At 49.1% G+C, this 18160-nt stretch overlaps 13 non-coding genes across 13 annotated transcripts; all 13 read right to left on the bottom strand.

Annotated features, from left to right (window-relative positions):
- Positions 1–142: 142 nt before the first annotated feature.
- On the bottom strand, positions 143–234 carry trnay-gua (transfer RNA tyrosine (anticodon GUA)). Its single transcript is given in 2 exon segments — positions 143–178; positions 198–234. It is a non-coding gene; the product is annotated as a tRNA-Tyr (tRNA).
- A 1331-nt stretch (positions 235–1565) lies between these two features.
- On the bottom strand, positions 1566–1657 carry trnay-gua (transfer RNA tyrosine (anticodon GUA)). The gene is given in 2 exon segments: positions 1566–1601; positions 1621–1657. It is a non-coding gene; the product is annotated as a tRNA-Tyr (tRNA).
- A 1318-nt stretch (positions 1658–2975) lies between these two features.
- Positions 2976–3067, bottom strand: trnay-gua (transfer RNA tyrosine (anticodon GUA)). The gene is given in 2 exon segments: positions 2976–3011; positions 3031–3067. It is a non-coding gene; the product is annotated as a tRNA-Tyr (tRNA).
- Positions 3068–4399: 1332 nt separating this feature from the next.
- trnay-gua (transfer RNA tyrosine (anticodon GUA)) lies at positions 4400–4491 on the bottom strand. The gene is given in 2 exon segments: positions 4400–4435; positions 4455–4491. It is a non-coding gene; the product is annotated as a tRNA-Tyr (tRNA).
- Positions 4492–5821: 1330 nt separating this feature from the next.
- Positions 5822–5913, bottom strand: trnay-gua (transfer RNA tyrosine (anticodon GUA)). The gene is given in 2 exon segments: positions 5822–5857; positions 5877–5913. It is a non-coding gene; the product is annotated as a tRNA-Tyr (tRNA).
- Positions 5914–7232: 1319 nt separating this feature from the next.
- trnay-gua (transfer RNA tyrosine (anticodon GUA)) lies at positions 7233–7324 on the bottom strand. Its single transcript is given in 2 exon segments — positions 7233–7268; positions 7288–7324. It is a non-coding gene; the product is annotated as a tRNA-Tyr (tRNA).
- A 1320-nt stretch (positions 7325–8644) lies between these two features.
- Positions 8645–8736, bottom strand: trnay-gua (transfer RNA tyrosine (anticodon GUA)). Its single transcript is given in 2 exon segments — positions 8645–8680; positions 8700–8736. It is a non-coding gene; the product is annotated as a tRNA-Tyr (tRNA).
- A 1331-nt stretch (positions 8737–10067) lies between these two features.
- trnay-gua (transfer RNA tyrosine (anticodon GUA)) lies at positions 10068–10159 on the bottom strand. The gene is given in 2 exon segments: positions 10068–10103; positions 10123–10159. It is a non-coding gene; the product is annotated as a tRNA-Tyr (tRNA).
- A 1331-nt stretch (positions 10160–11490) lies between these two features.
- On the bottom strand, positions 11491–11582 carry trnay-gua (transfer RNA tyrosine (anticodon GUA)). Its single transcript is given in 2 exon segments — positions 11491–11526; positions 11546–11582. It is a non-coding gene; the product is annotated as a tRNA-Tyr (tRNA).
- A 1318-nt stretch (positions 11583–12900) lies between these two features.
- trnay-gua (transfer RNA tyrosine (anticodon GUA)) lies at positions 12901–12992 on the bottom strand. Its single transcript is given in 2 exon segments — positions 12901–12936; positions 12956–12992. It is a non-coding gene; the product is annotated as a tRNA-Tyr (tRNA).
- A 1331-nt stretch (positions 12993–14323) lies between these two features.
- Positions 14324–14415, bottom strand: trnay-gua (transfer RNA tyrosine (anticodon GUA)). Its single transcript is given in 2 exon segments — positions 14324–14359; positions 14379–14415. It is a non-coding gene; the product is annotated as a tRNA-Tyr (tRNA).
- A 1331-nt stretch (positions 14416–15746) lies between these two features.
- Positions 15747–15838, bottom strand: trnay-gua (transfer RNA tyrosine (anticodon GUA)). Its single transcript is given in 2 exon segments — positions 15747–15782; positions 15802–15838. It is a non-coding gene; the product is annotated as a tRNA-Tyr (tRNA).
- A 1330-nt stretch (positions 15839–17168) lies between these two features.
- On the bottom strand, positions 17169–17260 carry trnay-gua (transfer RNA tyrosine (anticodon GUA)). The gene is given in 2 exon segments: positions 17169–17204; positions 17224–17260. It is a non-coding gene; the product is annotated as a tRNA-Tyr (tRNA).
- Between the last annotated feature and the right edge of the window lie 900 nt (positions 17261–18160).

Here is an 18160-nt window from a genome sequence, read left to right as displayed (position 1 = left end):
AGCTGTGTGAAGGTGGATGCAGAGTGCATTCAGGTTTGAGACGAGAAAAGTGGTGTCCTGCTCCTTCGTGGCAACATGATGCACCATAAAGTGATGAGAACTGGTTTGAGCGAATTGCTGCTTCATCCAAAAGTACACTCGCTCCTTCGAGCCGGAATTGAACCAGCGACCTAAGGATGACTTTGCTGAGTATTCCACTACAGTCCTCCGCTCTACCAACTGAGCTATCGAAGGGAAGCGCCAAAGATTTTTCTGTGCGATGATTGTTTTCCGTGAGCATGTTGACGCATCTGGACTCGTGGCGTGGCCTGTGCGTCTTCAGTACCAGCCCATGCTGCAGCGCGGTGGGACTGTCAACCGCCAGCTACTCTTTACAGCCTGGAAAACGCGTGTGACTAACAATCACAAGAGTGTAGCTTTGACTTCTTATCAGGCTCGCAGATTTTTTGCAAGCTGCGCATTCTGAATTTAAAGACCTTGCAAGCTGCCCGACTTGGTCGTGCTGCCTGGCCGCTTGCATGGCAAGTGCCTTCTTCGCGCAGCAGGCAGCATATCAGTCTGCTCAATCGAAGGTCCTGAGTCAAATGCTCAGAAAAGCAATCAATGCTCGCAAGTCGTTCTTTTGGCTTCTCTCGCCTCATATATCCATCTTTGCAAAAATCAAGACGTCTTGCTTATGACATGGCAGAAAAAGGTTTGCTGTGCTTTGACCCATCTGGCATGAACTCAGTGACACGTGAGACCACATTTCTTTCTGGAGAATTGCTCTGAGCCAAAAGCAGAGTGGAGAATGCAGGCATCGATCCCGCTACCTCTCACATGCTAAGCGAGCGCTCTACCATTTGAGCTAATTCCCCAGTAGCTTCTTGCAGGTTGACCTCATTTGCTTCACAGTCGCCTTTTCGCACTCGTCTCCAAGCTGCTCCACGACCATCAGAGAACTGGCCCACTCCTTGTATCCAATCGACATTGCGGAGCAGCAGCGAGCGAGCAACAGCAGGACGCGAAGCCACAGTAACGAAGAAAGAAGCCGAGAAGAGCACGAGACCGTGGAAGGGAAGCGAGGTGACCGGAAAGTAGCGGCCGCCCTGTGTGTGAGGGAGCAGGCGACAGCGCTGTCTGACTGATAGCCAACTTGTTTTGCCTGAAAGGGAGTGCTGAGTGCTTTGAAGTGTTGCTGCTCTGCAGTTTGTTGAATGTACTACAATGTATCCCATATTGTACCGAATTGTACTTGAACTGAAAAGCAAGGAAATGTATCGAACGGAACTGCCGTCAGCACCCAAATGTAGTGTATGGGATTGCTGACCGCAGCTAAATGTACTGAACTGCTTTTGAATGGACTGTACAAATTTTTATATGCAAATTTTGAAATTTAAAAAAACTCTGTGCTGGTGAGCAGACACAAATGCTCAAGCATAACAGCTGTGTGAAGGTGGATGCAGAGTGCATTCAGGTTTGAGACGAGAAAAGTGGTGTCCTGCTCCTTCGTGGCAACATGATGCACCATAAAGTGATGAGAACTGGTTTGAGCGAATTGCTGCTTCATCCAAAAGTACACTCGCTCCTTCGAGCCGGAATTGAACCAGCGACCTAAGGATGACTTTGCTGAGTATTCCACTACAGTCCTCCGCTCTACCAACTGAGCTATCGAAGGGAAGCGCCAAAGATTTTTCTGTGCGATGATTGTTTTCCGTGAGCATGTTGACGCATCTGGACTCGTGGCGTGGCCTGTGGTCTTCAGTACCAGCCCATGCTGCAGCGCGGTGGGACTGTCAACCGCCAGCGACTCTTTACAGCCTGGAAAACGCGTGTGACTAACAATCACAAGAGTGTAGCTTTGACTTCTTATCAGGCTCGCAGATTTTTTGCAAGCTGCGCATTCTGAATTTAAAGACCTTGCAAGCTGCCCGACTTGGTCGTGCTGCCTGGCCGCTTGCATGGCAAGTGCCTTCTTCGCGCAGCAGGCAGCATATCAGTCTGCTCAATCGAAGGTCCTGAGTCAAATGCTCAGAAAAGCAATCAATGCTCGCAAGTCATTCTTTTGGCTTCTCTTGCCTCATATATCCATCTTTGCAAAAATCAAGACGTCTTGCTTATGACATGGCAGAAAAAGGTTTGCTGTGCTTTGACCCATCTGGCATGAACTCAGTGACACGTGAGACCACATTTCTTTCTGGAGAATTGCTCTGAGCCAAAAGCAGTGTGGAGAATGCAGGCATCGATCCCACTACCTCTCACATGCTAAGCGAGCGCTCTACCATTTGAGCTAATTCCCCAGTAGTTTCTTGCAGGTTGCCCTCATTTGCTTCACAGTCGCCTTTTCGCACTCGTCTCCAAGCTGCTCCACGACCATCAGAGAACTGGCCCACTCCTTGTATCCAATCGACATTGCGGAGCAGCAGCGAGCGAGCAACAGCAGGACGCGAAGCCACAGTAACGAAGAAAGAAGCCGAGAAGAGCACGAGACCGTGGAAGGGAAGCGAGGTGACCGGAAAGTAGCGGCCGCCCTGTGTGTGAGGGAGCAGGCGACAGCGCTGTCTGACTGATAGCCAACTTGTTTTGCCTGAAAGGGAGTGCTGAGTGCTTTGAAGTGTTGCTGCTCTGCAGTACTACAATGTATCCCATATTGTACCGAATTGTACTTGAACTGAAAAGCAAGGAAATGTATCGAACGGAACTGCCGTCAGCACCCAAATGTAGTGTATGGGATTGCTGACCGCAGCTAAATGTACTGAACTGCTTTTGAATGGACTGTACAAATTTTTATATGCAAATTTTGAAATTTAAAAAAACTCTGTGCTGGTGAGCAGACACAAATGCTCAAGAATAACAGCTGTGTGAAGGTGGATGCAGAGTGCATTCAGGTTTGAGACGAGAAAAGTGTGTCCTGCTCCTTCGTGGCAACATGATGCACCATAAAGTGATGAGAACTGGTTTGAGCGAATTGCTGCTTAATCCAAAAGTACACTCGCTCCTTCGAGCCGGAATTGAACCAGCGACCTAAGGATGACTTTGCTGAGTATTCCACTACAGTCCTCCGCTCTACCAACTGAGCTATCGAAGGGAAGCGCCAAAGATTTTTCTGTGCGATGATTGTTTTCCGTGAGCATGTTGACGCATCTGGACTCGTGGCGTGGCCTGTGCGTCTTCAGTACCAGCCCATGCTGCAGCGCGGTGGGACTGTCAACCGCCAGCGACTCTTTACAGCCTGGAAAACGCGTGTGACTAACAATCACAAGAGTGTAGCTTTGACTTCTTATCAGGCTCGCAGATTTTTTGCAAGCTGCGCATTCTGAATTTAAAGACCTTGCAAGCTGCCCGACTTGGTCGTGCTGCCTGGCCGCTTGCATGGCAAGTGCCTTCTTCGTGCAGCAGGCAGCATATCAGTCTGCTCAATCGAAGGTCCTGAGTCAAATGCTCAGAAAAGCAATCAATGCTCGCAAGTCGTTCTTTTGGCTTCTCTCGCCTCATATATCCATCTTTGCAAAAATCAAGACGTCTTGCTTATGACATGGCAGAAAAAGATTTGCTGTGCTTTGACCCATCTGGCATGAACTCAGTGACACGTGAGACCACATTTCTTTCTGGAGAATTGCTCTGAGCCAAAAGCAGAGTGGAGAATGCAGGCATCGATCCCACTACCTCTCACATGCTAAGCGAGCGCTCTCCCATTTGAGCTAATTCCCCAGTAGCTTCTTGCAGGTTGCCCTCATTTGCTTCACAGTCGCCTTTTCGCACTCGTCTCCAAGCTGCTCCACGACCATCAGAGAACTGGCCCACTCCTTGTATCCAATCGACATTGCGGAGCAGCGAGCGAGCGAGCAACAGCAGGACGCGAAGCCACAGTAACGAAGAAAGAAGCCGAGAAGAGCACGAGACCGTGGAAGGGAAGCGAGGTGACCGGAAAGTAGCGGCCGCCCTGTGTGTGAGGGAGCAGGCGACAGCGCTGTCTGACTGATAGCCAACTTGTTTTGCCTGAAAGGGAGTGCTGAGTGCTTTGAAGTGTTGCTGCTCTGCAGTTTGTTGAATGTACTACAATGTATCCCATATTGTACCGAATTGTACTTGAACTGAAAAGCAAGGAAATGTATCGAACGGAACTGCCGTCAGCACCCAAATGTAGTGTATGGGATTGCTGACCGCAGCTAAATGTACTGAACTGCTTTTGAATGGACTGCACAAATTTTTATATGCAAATTTTGAAATTTAAAAAAACTCTGTGCTGGTGAGCAGACACAAATGCTCAAGCATAACAGCTGTGTGAAGGTGGATGCAGAGTGCATTCAGGTTTGAGACGAGAAAAGTGGTGTCCTGCTCCTTCGTGGCAACATGATGCACCATAAAGTGATGAGAACTGGTTTGAGCGAATTGCTGCTTAATCCAAAAGTACACTCGCTCCTTCGAGCCGGAATTGAACCAGCGACCTAAGGATGACTTTGCTGAGTATTCCACTACAGTCCTCCGCTCTACCAACTGAGCTATCGAAAGGAAGCGCCAAAGATTTTTCTGTGCGATGATTGTTTTCCGTGAGCATGTTGACGCATCTGGACTCGTGGCGTGGCCTGTGGTCTTCAGTACCAGCCCATGCTGCAGCGCGGTGGGACTGTCAACCGCCAGCTACTCTTTACAGCCTGGAAAACGCGTGTGACTAACAATCACAAGAGTGTAGCTTTGACTTCTTATCAGGCTCGCAGATTTTTTGCAAGCTGCGCATTCTGAATTTAAAGACCTTGCAAGCTGCCCGACTTGGTCGTGCTGCCTGGCCGCTTGCATGGCAAGTGCCTTCTTCGCGCAGCAGGCAGCATATCAGTCTGCTCAATCGAAGGTCCTGAGTCAAATGCTCAGAAAAGCAATCAATGCTCGCAAGTCGTTCTTTTGGCTTCTCTCGCCTCATATATCCATCTTTGCAAAAATCAAGACGTCTTGCTTATGACATGGCAGAAAAAGGTTTGCTGTGCTTTGACCCATCTGGCATGAACTCAGTGACACGTGAGACCACATTTCTTTCTGGAGAATTGCTCTGAGCCAAAAGCAGAGTGGAGAATGCAGGCATCGATCCCGCTACCTCTCACATGCTAAGCGAGCGCTCTACCATTTGAGCTAATTCCCCAGTAGCTTTTTGCAGGTTGACCTCATTTGCTTCACAGTCGCCTTTTCGCACTCGTCTCCAAGCTGCTCCACGACCATCAGAGAACTGGCCCACTCCTTGTATCCAATCGACATTGCGGAGCAGCAGCGAGCGAGCAACAGCAGGACGCGAAGCCACAGTAACGAAGAAAGAAGCCGAGAAGAGCACGAGACCGTGGAAGGGAAGCGAGGTGACCGGAAAGTAGCGGCCGCCCTGTGTGTGAGGGAGCAGGCGACAGCGCTGTCTGACTGATAGCCAACTTGTTTTGCCTGAAAGGGAGTGCTGAGTGCTTTGAAGTGTTGCTGCTCTGCAGTTTGTTGAATGTACTACAATGTATCCCATATTGTACCGAATTGTACTTGAACTGAAAAGCAAGGAAATGTATCGAACGGAACTGCCGTCAGCACCCAAATGTAGTGTATGGGATTGCTGACCGCAGCTAAATGTACTGAACTGCTTTTGAATGGACTGTACAAATTTTTATATGCAAATTTTGAAATTTAAAAAAACTCTGTGCTGGTGAGCAGACACAAATGCTCAAGCATAACAGCTGTGTGAATGTGGATGCAGAGTTCATTCAGGTTTGAGACGAGAAAAGTGGTGTCATGCTCCTTCGTGGCAACATGATGCACCATAAAGTGATGAGAACTGGTTTGAGCGAATTGCTGCTTAATCCAAAAGTACACTAGCTCCTTCGAGCCGGAATTGAACCAGCGACCTAAGGATGACTTTGCTGAGTATTCCACTACAGTCCTCCGCTCTACCAACTGAGCTATCGAAGGGAAGCGCCAAAGATTTTTCTGTGCGATGATTGTTTTCCGTGAGCATGTTGACACATCTGGACTCGTGGCGTGGCCTGTGGTCTTCAGTACCAGCCCATGCTGCAGCGCGGTGGGACTGTCAACCGCCAGCGACTCTTTACAGCCTGGAAAACGCGTGTGACTAACAATCACAAGAGTGTAGCTTTGACTTCTTATCAGGCTCGCAGATTTTTTGCAAGCTGCGCATTCTGAATTTAAAGACCTTGCAAGCTGCCCGACTTGGTCGTGCTGCCTGGCCGCTTGCATGGCAAGTGCCTTCTTCGCGCAGCAGGCAGCATATCAGTCTGCTCAATCGAAGGTCCTGAGTCAAATGCTCAGAAAAGCAATCAATGCTCGCAAGTCGTTCTTTTGGCTTCTCTCGCCTCATATATCCATCTTTGCAAAAATCAAGACGTCTTGCTTATGACATGGCAGAAAAAGGTTTGCTGTGCTTTGACCCATCTGGCATGAACTCAGTGACACGTGAGACCACATTTCTTTCTGGAGAATTGTTCTGAGCCAAAAGCAGTGTGGAGAATGCAGGCATCGATCCCACTACCTCTCACATGCTAAGCGAGCGCTCTACCATTTGAGCTAATTCCCCAGTAGTTTCTTGCAGGTTGCCCTCATTTGCTTCACAGTCGCCTTTTCGCACTCGTCTCCAAGCTGCTCCACGACCATCAGAGAACTGGCCCACTCCTTTTATCCAATCGACATTGCGGAGCAGCAGCGAGCGAGCAACAGCAGGACGCGAAGCCACAGTAACGAAGAAAGAAGCCGAGAAGAGCACGAGACCGTGGAAGGGAAGCGAGGTGACCGGAAAGTAGCGGCCGCCCTGTGTGTGAGGGAGCAGGCGACAGCGCTGTCTGACTGATAGCCAACTTGTTTTGCCTGAAAGGGAGTGCTGAGTGCTTTGAAGTGTTGCTGCTCTGCAGTACTACAATGTATCCCATATTGTACCGAATTGTACTTGAACTGAAAAGCAAGGAAATGTATCGAACGGAACTGCCGTCAGCACCCAAATGTAGTGTATGGGATTGCTGACCGCAGCTAAATGTACTGAACTGCTTTTGAATGGACTGTACAAATTTTTATATGCAAATTTTGAAATTTAAAAAAACTCTGTGCTGGTGAGCAGACACAAATGCTCAAGAATAACAGCTGTGTGAAGGTGGATGCAGAGTGCATTCAGGTTTGAGACGAGAAAAGTGGTGTCCTGCTCCTTCGTGGCAACATGATGCACCATAAAGTGATGAGAACTGGTTTGAGCGAATTGCTGCTTAATCCAAAAGTACACTCGCTCCTTCGAGCCGGAATTGAACCAGCGACCTAAGGATGACTTTGCTGAGTATTCCACTACAGTCCTCCGCTCTACCAACTGAGCTATCGAAGGGAAGCGCCAAAGATTTTTCTGTGCGATGATTGTTTTCCGTGAGCATGTTGACGCATCTGGACTCGTGGCGTGGCCTGTGCGTCTTCAGTACCAGCCCATGCTGCAGCGCGGTGGGACTGTCAACCGCCAGCGACTCTTTACAGCCTGGAAAACGCGTGTGACTAACAATCACAAGAGTGTAGCTTTGACTTCTTATCAGGCTCGCAGATTTTTTGCAAGCTGCGCATTCTGAATTTAAAGACCTTGCAAGCTGCCCGACTTGGTCGTGCTGCCTGGCCGCTTGCATGGCAAGTGCCTTCTTCGCGCAGCAGGCAGCATATCAGTCTGCTCAATCGAAGGTCCTGAGTCAAATGCTCAGAAAAGCAATCAATGCTCGCAAGTCGTTCTTTTGGCTTCTCTCGCCTCATATATCCATCTTTGCAAAAATCAAGACGTCTTGCTTATGACATGGCAGAAAAAGGTTTGCTGTGCTTTGACCCATCTGGCATGAACTCAGTGACACGTGAGACCACATTTCTTTCTGGAGAATTGCTCTGAGCCAAAAGCAGAGTGGAGAATGCAGGCATCGATCCCACTACCTCTCACATGCTAAGCGAGCGCTCTACCATTTGAGCTAATTCCCCAGTAGCTTCTTGCAGGTTGCCCTCATTTGCTTCACAGTCGCCTTTTCGCACTCGTCTCCAAGCTGCTCCACGACCATCAGAGAACTGGCCCACTCCTTGTATCCAATCGACATTGCGGAGCAGCAGCGAGCGAGCAACAGCAGGACGCGAAGCCACAGTAACGAAGAAAGAAGCCGAGAAGAGCACGAGACCGTGGAAGGGAAGCGAGGTGACCGGAAAGTAGCGGCCGCCCTGTGTGTGAGGGAGCAGGCGACAGCGCTGTCTGACTGATAGCCAACTTGTTTTGCCTGAAAGGGAGTGCTGAGTGCTTTGAAGTGTTGCTGCTCTGCAGTACTACAATGTATCCCATATTGTACCGAATTGTACTTGAACTGAAAAGCAAGGAAATGTATCGAACGGAACTGCCGTCAGCACCCAAATGTAGTGTATGGGATTGCTGACCGCAGCTAAATGTACTGAACTGCTTTTGAATGGACTGTACAAATTTTTATATGCAAATTTTGAAATTTAAAAAAACTCTGTGCTGGTGAGCAGACACAAATGCTCAAGAATAACAGCTGTGTGAAGGTGGATGCAGAGTGCATTCAGGTTTGAGACGAGAAAAGTGGTGTCCTGCTCCTTCGTGGCAACATGATGCACCATAAAGTGATGAGAACTGGTTTGAGCGAATTGCTGCTTAATCCAAAAGTACACTCGCTCCTTCGAGCCGGAATTGAACCAGCGACCTAAGGATGACTTTGCTGAGTATTCCACTACAGTCCTCCGCTCTACCAACTGAGCTATCGAAGGGAAGCGCCAAAGATTTTTCTGTGCGATGATTGTTTTCCGTGAGCATGTTGACGCATCTGGACTCGTGGCGTGGCCTGTGCGTCTTCAGTACCAGCCCATGCTGCAGCGCGGTGGGACTGTCAACCGCCAGCGACTCTTTACAGCCTGGAAAACGCGTGTGACTAACAATCACAAGAGTGTAGCTTTGACTTCTTATCAGGCTCGCAGATTTTTTGCAAGCTGCGCATTCTGAATTTAAAGACCTTGCAAGCTGCCCGACTTGGTCGTGCTGCCTGGCCGCTTGCATGGCAAGTGCCTTCTTCGCGCAGCAGGCAGCATATCAGTCTGCTCAATCGAAGGTCCTGAGTCAAATGCTCAGAAAAGCAATCAATGCTCGCAAGTCGTTCTTTTGGCTTCTCTCGCCTCATATATCCATCTTTGCAAAAATCAAGACGTCTTGCTTATGACATGGCAGAAAAAGGTTTGCTGTGCTTTGACCCATCTGGCATGAACTCAGTGACACGTGAGACCACATTTCTTTCTGGAGAATTGCTCTGAGCCAAAAGCAGAGTGGAGAATGCAGGCATCGATCCCACTACCTCTCACATGCTAAGCGAGCGCTCTACCATTTGAGCTAATTCCCCAGTAGCTTCTTGCAGGTTGCCCTCATTTGCTTCACAGTCGCCTTTTCGCACTCGTCTCCAAGCTGCTCCACGACCATCAGAGAACTGGCCCACTCCTTGTATCCAATCGACATTGCGGAGCAGCAGCGAGCGAGCAACAGCAGGACGCGAAGCCACAGTAACGAAGAAAGAAGCCGAGAAGAGCACGAGACCGTGGAAGGGAAGCGAGGTGACCGGAAAGTAGCGGCCGCCCTGTGTGTGAGGGAGCAGGCGACAGCGCTGTCTGACTGATAGCCAACTTGTTTTGCCTGAAAGGGAGTGCTGAGTGCTTTGAAGTGTTGCTGCTCTGCAGTTTGTTGAATGTACTACAATGTATCCCATATTGTACCGAATTGTACTTGAACTGAAAAGCAAGGAAATGTATCGAACGGAACTGCCGTCAGCACCCAAATGTAGTGGATGGGATTGCTGACCGCAGCTAAATGTACTGAACTGCTTTTGAATGGACTGCACAAATTTTTATATGCAAATTTTGAAATTTAAAAAAACTCTGTGCTGGTGAGCAGACACAAATGCTCAAGCATAACAGCTGTGTGAAGGTGGATGCAGAGTGCATTCAGGTTTGAGACGAGAAAAGTGGTGTCCTGCTCCTTCGTGGCAACATGATGCACCATAAAGTGATGAGAACTGGTTTGAGCGAATTGCTGCTTAATCCAAAAGTACACTCGCTCCTTCGAGCCGGAATTGAACCAGCGACCTAAGGATGACTTTGCTGAGTATTCCACTACAGTCCTCCGCTCTACCAACTGAGCTATCGAAGGGAAGCGCCAAAGATTTTTCTGTGCGATGATTGTTTTCCGTGAGCATGTTGACGCATCTGGACTCGTGGCGTGGCCTGTGCGTCTTCAGTACCAGCCCATGCTGCAGCGCGGTGGGACTGTCAACCGCCAGCTACTCTTTACAGCCTGGAAAACGCGTGTGACTAACAATCACAAGAGTGTAGCTTTGACTTCTTATCAGGCTCGCAGATTTTTTGCAAGCTGCGCATTCTGAATTTAAAGACCTTGCAAGCTGCCCGACTTGGTCGTGCTGCCTGGCCGCTTGCATGGCAAGTGCCTTCTTCGCGCAGCAGGCAGCATATCAGTCTGCTCAATCGAAGGTCCTGAGTCAAATGCTCAGAAAAGCAATCAATGCTCGCAAGTCGTTCTTTTGGCTTCTCTCGCCTCATATATCCATCTTTGCAAAAATCAAGACGTCTTGCTTATGACATGGCAGAAAAAGGTTTGCTGTGCTTTGACCCATCTGGCATGAACTCAGTGACACGTGAGACCACATTTCTTTCTGGAGAATTGCTCTGAGCCAAAAGCAGAGTGGAGAATGCAGGCATCGATCCCGCTACATCTCACATGCTAAGCGAGCGCTCTACCATTTGAGCTTATTCCCCAGTAGCTTCTTGCAGGTTGCCCTCATTTGCTTCACAGTCGCCTTTTCGCACTCGTCTCCAAGCTGCTCCACGACCATCAGAGAACTGGCCCACTCCTTGTATCCAATCGACATTGCGGAGCAGCAGCGAGCGAGCAACAGCAGGACGCGAAGCCACAGTAACGAAGAAAGAAGCCGAGAAGAGCACGAGACCGTGGAAGGGAAGCGAGGTGACCGGAAAGTAGCGGCCGCCCTGTGTGTGAGGGAGCAGGCGACAGCGCTGTCTGACTGATAGCCAACTTGTTTTGCCTGAAAGGGAGTGCTGAGTGCTTTGAAGTGTTGCTGCTCTGCAGTTTGTTGAATGTACTACAATGTATCCCATATTGTACCGAATTGTACTTGAACTGAAAAGCAAGGAAATGTATCGAACGGAACTGCCGTCAGCACCCAAATGTAGTGTATGGGATTGCTGACCGCAGCTAAATGTACTGAACTGCTTTTGAATGGACTGTACAAATTTTTATATGCAAATTTTGCAATTTAAAAAAACTCTGTGCTGGTGAGCAGACACAAATGCTCAAGCATAACAGCTGTGTGAAAGTGGATGCAGAGTTCATTCAGGTTTGAGACGAGAAAAGTGGTGTCATGCTCCTTCGTGGCAACATGATGCACCATAAAGTGATGAGAACTGGTTTGAGCGAATTGCTGCTTAATCCAAAAGTACACTAGCTCCTTCGAGCCGGAATTGAACCAGCGACCTAAGGATGACTTTGCTGAGTATTCCACTACAGTCCTCCGCTCTACCAACTGAGCTATCGAAGGGAAGCGCCAAAGATTTTTCTGTGCGATGATTGTTTTCCGTGAGCATGTTGACACATCTGGACTCGTGGCGTGGCCTGTGGTCTTCAGTACCAGCCCATGCTGCAGCGCGGTGGGACTGTCAACCGCCAGCGACTCTTTACAGCCTGGAAAACGCGTGTGACTAACAATCACAAGAGTGTAGCTTTGACTTCTTATCAGGCTCGCAGATTTTTTGCAAGCTGCGCATTCTGAATTTAAAGACCTTGCAAGCTGCCCGACTTGGTCGTGCTGCCTGGCCGCTTGCATGGCAAGTGCCTTCTTCGCGCAGCAGGCAGCATATCAGTCTGCTCAATCGAAGGTCCTGAGTCAAATGCTCAGAAAAGCAATCAATGCTCGCAAGTCGTTCTTTTGGCTTCTCTCGCCTCATATATCCATCTTTGCAAAAATCAAGACGTCTTGCTTATGACATGGCAGAAAAAGGTTTGCTGTGCTTTGACCCATCTGGCATGAACTCAGTGACACGTGAGACCACATTTCTTTCTGGAGAATTGCTCTGAGCCAAAAGCAGTGTGGAGAATGCAGGCATCGATCCCACTACCTCTCACATGCTAAGCGAGCGCTCTACCATTTGAGCTAATTCCCCAGTAGTTTCTTGCAGGTTGCCCTCATTTGCTTCACAGTCGCCTTTTCGCACTCGTCTCCAAGCTGCTCCACGACCATCAGAGAACTGGCCCACTCCTTGTATCCAATCGACATTGCGGAGCAGCAGCGAGCGAGCAACAGCAGGACGCGAAGCCACAGTAACGAAGAAAGAAGCCGAGAAGAGCACGAGACCGTGGAAGGGAAGCGAGGTGACCGGAAAGTAGCGGCCGCCCTGTGTGTGAGGGAGCAGGCGACAGCGCTGTCTGACTGATAGCCAACTTGTTTTGCCTGAAAGGGAGTGCTGAGTGCTTTGAAGTGTTGCTGCTCTGCAGTACTACAATGTATCCCATATTGTACCGAATTGTACTTGAACTGAAAAGCAAGGAAATGTATCGAACGGAACTGCCGTCAGCACCCAAATGTAGTGTATGGGATTGCTGACCGCAGCTAAATGTACTGAACTGCTTTTGAATGGACTGTACAAATTTTTATATGCAAATTTTGAAATTTAAAAAAACTCTGTGCTGGTGAGCAGACACAAATGCTCAAGAATAACAGCTGTGTGAAGGTGGATGCAGAGTGCATTCAGGTTTGAGACGAGAAAAGTGTGTCCTGCTCCTTCGTGGCAACATGATGCACCATAAAGTGATGAGAACTGGTTTGAGCGAATTGCTGCTTAATCCAAAAGTACACTCGCTCCTTCGAGCCGGAATTGAACCAGCGACCTAAGGATGACTTTGCTGAGTATTCCACTACAGTCCTCCGCTCTACCAACTGAGCTATCGAAGGGAAGCGCCAAAGATTTTTCTGTGCGATGATTGTTTTCCGTGAGCATGTTGACGCATCTGGACTCGTGGCGTGGCCTGTGCGTCTTCAGTACCAGCCCATGCTGCAGCGCGGTGGGACTGTCAACCGCCAGCGACTCTTTACAGCCTGGAAAACGCGTGTGACTAACAATCACAAGAGTGTAGCTTTGACTTCTTATCAGGCTCGCAGATTTTTTGCAAGCTGCGCATTCTGAATTTAAAGACCTTGCAAGCTGCCCGACTTGGTCGTGCTGCCTGGCCGCTTGCATGGCAAGTGCCTTCTTCGCGCAGCAGGCAGCATATCAGTCTGCTCAATCGAAGGTCCTGAGTCAAATGCTCAGAAAAGCAATCAATGCTCGCAAGTCGTTCTTTTGGCTTCTCTCGCCTCATATATCCATCTTTGCAAAAATCAAGACGTCTTGCTTATGACATGGCAGAAAAAGGTTTGCTGTGCTTTGACCCATCTGGCATGAACTCAGTGACACGTGAGACCACATTTCTTTCTGGAGAATTGCTCTGAGCCAAAAGCAGAGTGGAGAATGCAGGCATCGATCCCACTACTTCTCACATGCTAAGCGAGCTCTCTACCATTTGAGCTAATTCCCCAGTAGCTTCTTGCAGGTTGCCCTCATTTGCTTCACAGTCGCCTTTTCGCACTCGTCTCCAAGCTGCTCCACGACCATCAGAGAACTGGCCCACTCCTTGTATCCAATCGACATTGCGGAGCAGCAGCGAGCGAGCAACAGCAGGACGCGAAGCCACAGTAACGAAGAAAGAAGCCGAGAAGAGCACGAGACCGTGGAAGGGAAGCGAGGTGACCGGAAAGTAGCGGCCGCCCTGTGTGTGAGGGAGCAGGCGACAGCGCTGTCTGACTGATAGCCAACTTGTTTTGCCTGAAAGGGAGTGCTGAGTGCTTTGAAGTGTTGCTGCTCTGCAGTTTGTTGAATGTACTACAATGTATCCCATATTGTACCGAATTGTACTTGAACTGAAAAGCAAGGAAATGTATCGAACGGAACTGCCGTCAGCACCCAAATGTAGTGTATGGGATTGCTGACCGCAGCTAAATGTACTGAACTGCTTTTGAATGGACTGCACAAATTTTTATATGCAAATTTTGAAATTTAAAAAAACTCTGTGCTGGTGAGCAGACACAAATGCTCAAGCATAACAGCTGTGTGAAGGTGGATGCAGAGTGCATTCAGGTTTGAGACGAGAAAAGTGGTGTCCTGCTCCTTCGTGGCAACATGATGCACCATAAAGTGATGAGAACTGGTTTGAGCGAATTGCTGCTTAATCCAAAAGTACACTCGCTCCTTCGAGCCGGAATTGAACCAGCGACCTAAGGATGACTTTGCTGAGTATTCCACTACAGTCCTCCGCTCTACCAACTGAGCTATCGAAAGGAAGCGCCAAAGATTTTTCTGTGCGATGATTGTTTTCCGTGAGCATGTTGACGCATCTGGACTCGTGGCGTGGCCTGTGCGTCTTCAGTACCAGCCCATGCTGCAGCGCGGTGGGACTGTCAACCGCCAGCTACTCTTTACAGCCTGGAAAACGCGTGTGACTAACAATCACAAGAGTGTAGCTTTGACTTCTTATCAGGCTCGCAGATTTTTTGCAAGCTGCGCATTCTGAATTTAAAGACCTTGCAAGCTGCCCGACTTGGTCGTGCTGCCTGGCCGCTTGCATGGCAAGTGCCTTCTTCGCGCAGCAGGCAGCATATCAGTCTGCTCAATCGAAGGTCCTGAGTCAAATGCTCAGAAAAGCAATCAATGCTCGCAAGTCGTTCTTTTGGCTTCTCTCGCCTCATATATCCATCTTTGCAAAAGTCAAGACGTCTTGCTTATGACATGGCAGAAAAAGGTTTGCTGTGCTTTGACCCATCTGGCATGAACTCAGTGACACGTGAGACCACATTTCTTTCTGGAGAATTGCTCTGAGCCAAAAGCAGAGTGGAGAATGCAGGCATCGATCCCGCTACCTCTCACATACTAAGCGAGCGCTCTACCATTTGAGCTAATTCCCCATTAGCTTTTTGCAGGTTGACCTCATTTGCTTCACAGTCGCCTTTTCGCACTCGTCTCCAAGCTGCTCCACGACCATCAGAGAACTGGCCCACTCCTTGTATCCAATCGACATTGCGGAGCAGCAGCGAGCGAGCAACAGCAGGACGCGAAGCCACAGTAACGAAGAAAGAAGCCGAGAAGAGCACGAGACCGTGGAAGGGAAGCGAGGTGACCGGAAAGTAGCGGCCGCCCTGTGTGTGAGGGAGCAGGCGACAGCGCTGTCTGACTGATAGCCAACTTGTTTTGCCTGAAAGGGAGTGCTGAGTGCTTTGAAGTGTTGCTGCTCTGCAGTTTGTTGAATGTACTACAATGTATCCCATATTGTACCGAATTGTACTTGAACTGAAAAGCAAGGAAATGTATCGAACGGAACTGCCGTCAGCACCCAAATGTAGTGTATGGGATTGCTGACCGCAGCTAAATGTACTGAACTGCTTTTGAATGGACTGTACAAATTTTTATATGCAAATTTTGAAATTTAAAAAAACTCTGTGCTGGTGAGCAGACACAAATGCTCAAGCATAACAGCTGTGTGAAGGTGGATGCAGAGTTCATTCAGGTTTGAGACGAGAAAAGTGGTGTCATGCTCCTTCGTGGCAACATGATGCACCATAAAGTGATGAGAACTGGTTTGAGCGAATTGCTGCTTAATCCAAAAGTACACTAGCTCCTTCGAGCCGGAATTGAACCAGCGACCTAAGGATGACTTTGCTGAGTATTCCACTACAGTCCTCCGCTCTACCAACTGAGCTATCGAAGGGAAGCGCCAAAGATTTTTCTGTGCGATGATTGTTTTCCGTGAGCATGTTGACACATCTGGACTCGTGGCGTGGCCTGTGGTCTTCAGTACCAGCCCATGCTGCAGCGCGGTGGGACTGTCAACCGCCAGCGACTCTTTACAGCCTGGAAAACGCGTGTGACTAACAATCACAAGAGTGTAGCTTTGACTTCTTATCAGGCTCGCAGATTTTTTGCAAGCTGCGCATTCTGAATTTAAAGACCTTGCAAGCTGCCCGACTTGGTCGTGCTGCCTGGCCGCTTGCATGGCAAGTGCCTTCTTCGCGCAGCAGGCAGCATATCAGTCTGCTCAATCGAAGGTCCTGAGTCAAATGCTCAGAAAAGCAATCAATGCTCGCAAGTCGTTCTTTTGGCTTCTCTCGCCTCATATATCCATCTTTGCAAAAATCAAGACGTCTTGCTTATGACATGGCAGAAAAAGGTTTGCTGTGCTTTGACCCATCTGGCATGAACTCAGTGACACGTGAGACCACATTTCTTTCTGGAGAATTGCTCTGAGCCAAAAGCAGTGTGGAGAATGCAGGCATCGATCCCACTACCTCTCACATGCTAAGCGAGCGCTCTACCATTTGAGCTAATTCCCCAGTAGTTTCTTGCAGGTTGCCCTCATTTGCTTCACAGTCGCCTTTTCGCACTCGTCTCCAAGCTGCTCCACGACCATCAGAGAACTGGCCCACTCCTTGTATCCAATCGAAATTGCGGAGCAGCAGCGAGCGAGCAACAGCAGGACGCGAAGCCACAGTAACGAAGAAAGAAGCCGAGAAGAGCACGAGACCGTGGAAGGGAAGCGAGGTGACCGGAAAGTAGCGGCCGCCCTGTGTGTGAGGGAGCAGGCGACAGCGCTGTCTGACTGATAGCCAACTTGTTTTGCCTGAAAGGGAGTGCTGAGTGCTTTGAAGTGTTGCTGCTCTGCAGTTTGTTGAATGTACTACAATGTATCCCATATTGTACCGAATTGTACTTGAACTGAAAAGCAAGGAAATGTATCGAACGGAACTGCCGTCAGCACCCAAATGTAGTGTATGGGATTGCTGACCGCAGCTAAATGTACTGAACTGCTTTTGAATGGACTGCACAAATTTTTATATGCAAATTTTGAAATTTAAAAAAACTCTGTGCTGGTGAGCAGACACAAATGCTCAAGCATAACAGCTGTGTGAAGGTGGATGCAGAGTGCATTCAGGTTTGAGACGAGAAAAGTGGTGTCCTGCTCCTTCGTGGCAACATGATGCACCATAAAGTGATGAGAACTGGTTTGAGCGAATTGCTGCTTAATCCAAAAGTACACTCGCTCCTTCGAGCCGGAATTGAACCAGCGACCTAAGGATGACTTTGCTGAGTATTCCACTACAGTCCTCCGCTCTACCAACTGAGCTATCGAAAGGAAGCGCCAAAGATTTTTCTGTGCGATGATTGTTTTCCGTGAGCATGTTGACGCATCTGGACTCGTGGCGTGGCCTGTGCGTCTTCAGTACCAGCCCATGCTGCAGCGCGGTGGGACTGTCAACCGCCAGCTACTCTTTACAGCCTGGAAAACGCGTGTGACTAACAATCACAAGAGTGTAGCTTTGACTTCTTATCAGGCTCGCAGATTTTTTGCAAGCTGCGCATTCTGAATTTAAAGACCTTGCAAGCTGCCCGACTTGGTCGTGCTGCCTGGCCGCTTGCATGGCAAGTGCCTTCTTCGCGCAGCAGGCAGCATATCAGTCTGCTCAATCGAAGGTCCTGAGTCAAATGCTCAGAAAAGCAATCAATGCTCGCAAGTCGTTCTTTTGGCTTCTCTCGCCTCATATATCCATCTTTGCAAAAATCAAGACGTCTTGCTTATGACATGGCAGAAAAAGGTTTGCTGTGCTTTGACCCATCTGGCATGAACTCAGTGACACGTGAGACCACATTTCTTTCTGGAGAATTGCTCTGAGCCAAAAGCAGAGTGGAGAATGCAGGCATCGATCCCGCTACCTCTCACATGCTAAGCGAGCGCTCTACCATTTGAGCTAATTCCCCAGTAGCTTTTTGCAGGTTGACCTCATTTGCTTCACAGTCGCCTTTTCGCACTCGTCTCCAAGCTGCTCCACGACCATCAGAGAACTGGCCCACTCCTTGTATCCAATCGACATTGCGGAGCAGCAGCGAGCGAGCAACAGCAGGACGCGAAGCCACAGTAACGAAGAAAGAAGCCGAGAAGAGCACGAGACCGTGGAAGGGAAGCGAGGTGACCGGAAAGTAGCGGCCGCCCTGTGTGTGAGGGAGCAGGCGACAGCGCTGTCTGACTGATAGCCAA

The sequence above is a fragment of the Pristiophorus japonicus genome, unplaced genomic scaffold (assembly GCF_044704955.1).
Source record: "Pristiophorus japonicus isolate sPriJap1 unplaced genomic scaffold, sPriJap1.hap1 HAP1_SCAFFOLD_429, whole genome shotgun sequence".
Taxonomy (NCBI): Eukaryota; Metazoa; Chordata; class Chondrichthyes; family Pristiophoridae; genus Pristiophorus; species Pristiophorus japonicus.
Note: the sequence above shows the minus strand (reverse complement) of the source record. Positions and strands in the feature narration are given on the sequence as shown.